A 5776-nucleotide genomic window follows, 5' to 3' on the forward strand; every position below is an offset into this window, starting at 1 on the left:
GGCCATCACTGGAAAGAGAGGCCCATTGGACTTGCCAACTTTATATGCCCCAGTACAGGGGAATGCCAGGGCCAAGGGGTGGGGGTGGGGGGGGAACGGGGGGGGGGAGTGTATTGGGGACTTTTTGGATAGCATTGGAAATGTAATTGAGGAAAATACCTAATTAAAAAAAAAGAAAAAGTACATTACTGTAATTTTATTATTACTATTATTAATTTTATGTCAGCACACGAATTAATTAGGTTCGTTATTGCATTTTCATATCATTCACTAACTTCTCCATTGCTCCACCCCCTCTGGCTGGTCCTCTCCCTTCCTCTAAACAGCTCACTTTTCCACACTTATGTCATCTGTGATCACATAATTATATGTACCTATATCCTTTGTTCACATTAATTTATCATCAGGAGTCACAACTTTCGATCTGAAAAAAAACCCAGAAAACCAAAAAACCAAAAACCAAAACAAAACAAAAAACGCCTTTAGTTCTCTCTCTCCCTCTTTCCCTCACTTTCCCCGCTCCTCCTCTCTCATTTTTCAGTTTTGGAAACAGAGTCTCACGGTATAGTTCTGGTTTGTCTTGCAATTCTAGATAATCCTCCTGTCTCCACCCCAAGCGCTGGGATTACAGAGGAGGTACAACGTTCCGGGCTCTGCAAACACTTAAAATTAGGCGGTGGGCAAGAGGGGAATAAAGTCGGACAAAAAGTATTCAACCTGGCTCTTTCCCGGGCTCAGGGAGGTGGATCCATGCACACACAGGACCCAGAGCTTCGAAAAGCTGTTGGTTCGGACTCGGGAGCGCGCAGATGGTCAGATGCCAGGATTTGGCTTGGTTTTCAAAAAATCGGTGAAAATAACTATGGCCTTTGGCTTCTATTCATGCTTCCAAAAACCTAGCAAAAATCAGATTTCTGTCTTGAATGTATTCCCAAGAGTTTAGCCGTGTCGGGGGTGTAGCTCAGTGGTAGAGCGCGTGCTTAGCATGCACGAGGCCCCGGGTTCAATCCCCGGCACCTCCAGTGTTTTCAAGTCTTCTTCTGCTCGCTTTTCTCCTGAGAAATTTACTTACACTTTTCCTTGCTCGTAGAGAAAGCCAAACCCTTTCATACAAAATTAATGGTGCGGGACAAACAGCAAACTTTGACTTCACTGCTGCCGAGCCGATACCATCTCAAAGCTGTGTAATCAGAAGATGGAAAATCTGAAGTTACAGCTAGGAACAGCGGTTCTCTCAGTCCAAAAACGGCAAGGTTCAGGAGACCATCTACCTTCATTTCCAGGAAAGAAAAGGATCAATGGTATAACAGGAGAATGGCACAGGTTCTCAAAGTTTTCCTGTTGAAATAGCTGTTTTTACCGCATCGCCCTGCAGTTCGGCAACTGGGTTCCCGGTTTGTTTTCAGATGATCCCTGGAATCCACTCACCTGAGACAGCAGCGCCGTCTGTCGGAGAGACGGTGTCGAGACCCTAGAGAGAAATCGCAATCTGGGTTAGCAGTGTACAAAAATTAGAACCATATTTTAAATGGTAATCCAGGCCGATACTTCGACATTAAAGTTTACGAGGCTTCCATTTAAATGTACTTATAGATTAAGAAGATAGGAATTATGGATTTCTACGTCTGAATAATCTTCTTGCTCCTGTTTTGTTTTCTCACTTCGTGCTATTAAGATGTTTGTAATTTCTGAATCACTGTACACAGTTGAATATGTGATATTCATTTTCCTTTTAATTCAAAAATTTTGAAAATGTTGCAATTAAGACTGATAGCTTATAATGTAAACCTGAACATTTGTGTCTTTGTTTTCAATTTTTAAATAAGATAAAAATCTGTGTTTGTTGCTTTTGTTCTCTCTACAATTCAAGAATGTTCATATTAACACTTTTAAGCTATGAAAGATATCGTTTTAATTTAGAATCTTTTGCAACTGTAATGAAAATATGAACTGAGGGATGAAGCTGGCCTGTAATGTCACCAGGGAGTTTTCAGAAAGGCTCAAAAGACATGCATTCTCAGAATAAAGTGTCTTACCTGGGGGTTTGGCTCTGAAGAGAGGGTACAACTGCCGTTCAGAATCCAGGCTTTCTCTGACAGAGAAAATAGCCTGTTTTCTGCTCTGTTGATGCGTTTGTACTCCTTCTCTTTTCTTGTTTCCAAAATTGAGTTTCACAGCATCTCTTGCCACCACTGTGCCTGGAGAAAATGATTAGCAAGTTCCAGCCATGGGGACTGCACCAGTCTGCATACTGAAAGGAATATGATCAATATAGGAGGGAAAAGGCCCTGGTTACTGACATTGTTCCTCTGTCTCCTGTTAGGGCTCTACATACATGGAATAAATTTCATGGGGCACATTTACCTCTGACATTTAAGGAAGAAGAAAAGAAGGGACAAAGACCTAGACCAGAACTGGGGTGACTCAGGCAGAGTTTGCCTAGACACAGTGATGTCCTGGGTTCCATTTCAGAACTGCAAAGAAATAATAAGGCCAAATGCTTAGCCTGAGAATGTCATAGGAAGTATAAATGCTCCATATATATGTGTGTGTGTGTGTGTGTGTGTGTGTATGTATTGGAAACAGTGTGTTCTGATTGATCTTGAACTCACAAGAGGTCCATGTAAAGAATTTGGGTATCTTTAAAAATCCAGTTCTGTTATGTCAGTGGGTTTTTGTTTTAATCCCAGGTGTGGGATAAGAGGCTGCTTATGCAGGTGATTATGATCTGTCTCGTGCTCTAGTAGGGGCATAATTGTTGCTAGGTGCAAACAGTTTACATCTGGAATTCTGGGGACTGTGGAGAGGGGATAAATGCCAGCGAGGGACCTTGGCGATTCAAGAAGGCTGCTCCTCCTCCTTTGGTTGTAGTCTGCCAAATGGTTGTGAGCAAAGAGACAAGAAGTTGGAGATATCCTGACATGACGATTGGACTTGCTTCAAGGAACCCCAATGATTCTAATTAGCAGGAAGTAGTCTAAAAAGGTCTACACCCACTTCTCCCTCTAACCTTCTTCCTCTTCTACCTAGTGTTGGGAGGTTGGAAGGAATTAGGATAGAATAAGGCATGGAAGGGTGGTAGGTATAAGAACCCAATAAAATAGATTTAAGAATAGGGCCCACAGGTCTGCCTGAGGATAATACCGTTGTGCCCAGCTGAATTTTGATCCCAATGAGACACAGTTACCCAGTTCTGTTTATTTTAAGACTGTCCTTCAACAACCTCATCTTTTCTGTTTTGCTTTTTCCAGGAGAAATGAGAGATTGGGAAGTTTTTGTAATTTTAGTTAACAATTTGTTTGTGGTACTCAGATCCTCTAGGCAAGCCCTCTACCACTAAGCCCCATTCTAGCTCAAGCCTTCGACAGTCTGAAAGGAAAGGGGGTGTGGCTGTGTGAGGCCTAGCGCTTCCCTGTGAGGGGTGGAAGTTGTGTGGATGTAAATGTCCTTAAGGCTGTCCTCCCATTCAAAATGCCGTGCTGTAGTGTTTTTCAAAGGCATTTCCAATATTACCCATCCCAATTCAAGCTCTACTGACTAAAGTCTCCCACAGTGCCAGGTTCCATGATCTGAAGTCACAAGTGCCTCCTTACACCCAGTGATAAGAAGAAATTAAGCCAGGAATGGGGGCCCAAAGACTACAACAAGGTGGTTCTGGAAGGACCTTGAGTGCTACCTTTGAGATGGGTTGGGCGATGCCCAGGGGCTGAGTGCAGGCTCCTGAACGTCCCCCACAGAAACACTCAGTTCCCTGACTGGTTTTCATTTCCTGTACACAAACACATGATACAAAATGTTTATTTTAAACCTACACAATTTGGACCTTGTAGTGGTTAGGTTTTTTTAGTTGACAGAAAAGCGACTTGGGAAGCAGGAACTCTCAGTTGAGGAATTGCCTCTATCAGACTGGCTGTAGGCAAGTCGCTGGGGGCACTTTCTTAATTAATGATTGATGTGGGAGGGCCCAGTCCATTGTCTGCAGTGCCAGCCCTGGGCAAAAGGTCCTGGGTTATATAATAAAGTAAACTGAAGCTGGGCGGTGATGGCACGTGCCTTTAATCCCAACACTAGGGAAGCAGAGCCAAGTGAACTCTGTGAGTTTAAGGCCAGCTTGGTCTATCTATAGAGGGATTCCAGGCCAGCCAGGACTACACAGAGAAATCCTGTCTCTAAAAACACCAAACCAAACCAAAGCAAAACAAAACAGTAAGTGGAGTAAGCCAGTAACTGGTTTCTACATAGCCTCTGCTTGAGTTCCTGCCCTTGCTTTCTGTTATGATGGAGTCTAACTTCTAAGATGTCATAGATCTTGTTTTCCTAAATTGCTTTTGGTCACAGTTTTATCACAGCAACAAAACTGCGGCAGACTCTGTGAGCCACAGAACCTCTTAGGCGGATGTCAGAGTAGATGATGTACACTCACACAGTCTCTTAGTTTCCCAGACGGAGTGATTGTAGCTAATGTGACCACATCTGGAATCAACTAAACGCCAACTGTCTGAGCACATCCGGGAGAGACTTTCTTGATGAGATTATTTGAGATAGGAAAACACACTCTAAATCCGAGCTTCTCCTGGTGGCACCTCACAGAAAAGGACAGGAAAGATGAGAGCTTTTGCTTTTCGTTTGTTTGTCTTCACACTTGCTGGCAAGTTCATCTGCTCTGTGGCTGAAGCCTTTCTGTCCTTCTCTGCACACCCCCTCCCACACCCCGCCCCGCCCCGCCCTCATGGCTCTGCTCCGGTCTGTTTGCCTGTCTACCTGTCCACTTGTCTGCCACTGCCCTTTCCCCAGGATCTCATTCTCCTTCCTTCCCTCTTTATATCAGATCTGTTGCGTGGCATAATTTCTCAGAGGCACACATTAGCATGGGCCCGCCAGGCATCCCCTTACCGCGTTATATTTCACAGCAGTAAAATCCAGTGATTCCATCCAGAGGATACTGGGAAATCCCCTAGGAGCTGTGGAAACCAGGGGTTCCTGAATCAAACAAGAAAATGCTTCCTTATGTGTGTTCTCAAGGTCTCAGCCACCCCACCCCACCCCACCCCACCCCACCCCACCCAGCAAGAAAGATGAACTGTGACTACGTTGTAAGGAGGGGCTTCTTGACATCTTGGGATGAAACTGTGCGTCTGGTAATGTGCTCCTGTAAACAACCATTCCTGTTTCAACCTAGAGTCTGGCACCAGCTTGAGTGACTGTCAACACAACCAGTACAAACGCAAGGGGGCGGGCCAACAACAATAACAACAAAAAAATAGCCACGGGGATCTGCTGCTGTTGGGGTTTTGTTTGTTTTGTTTTGTTTTCGATTAGAAGCAGGAACTGTATCCACCTTCCAAGCCCAGCTCCTTCATTTCTTTCTACCATGTCCCTGGAAGGTAAACACGAGTTGGGGGATGAGGCCTAGAGTCAGAACATTTGCCTAGCCATGTGAGAACTTGGGTGTAAATTAATATTTATACCAATAACGACACGACACCAGAGGTAAAACCCTGCTAGCTCACCGAGAAAACTTTATTTTCTTAACTATATACAAAGTATCTATTTACAAGCCCGATCCTACAACTAAACTAGTAGCTCTTTAGAAGTCTCTATGTGCTGGGCGTGGTGGCCCACGCCTTTAATCCCAGCACTTGGGAGGCAGAGGCAGGCAGATTTCTGAGTCAGAGGCCAGCCTGGTCTACAGAGTGAGTTCCAGGACAGCCAGGGCTACACAGAGAAACCTTGTCTCGAAAAAACAAAAAACAAACAAACAAAAAAGTCTCTATGT

The 5776-nt window shown here is 44.3% G+C and overlaps 1 non-coding gene across 1 annotated transcript; it reads left to right on the top strand.

Annotated features, from left to right (window-relative positions):
• The first annotated feature begins 950 nt into the window (after positions 1-950).
• Trnaa-agc lies at positions 951-1022 on the top strand. The gene has a single exon. It is a non-coding gene; the product is annotated as a tRNA-Ala (tRNA).
• The last annotated feature ends 4754 nt before the right edge of the window (positions 1023-5776 follow it).

This window comes from Mus caroli, chromosome 13, assembly GCF_900094665.2.
Source record: "Mus caroli chromosome 13, CAROLI_EIJ_v1.1, whole genome shotgun sequence".
Lineage (NCBI taxonomy): Eukaryota > Metazoa > Chordata > Mammalia > Rodentia > Muridae > Mus > Mus caroli.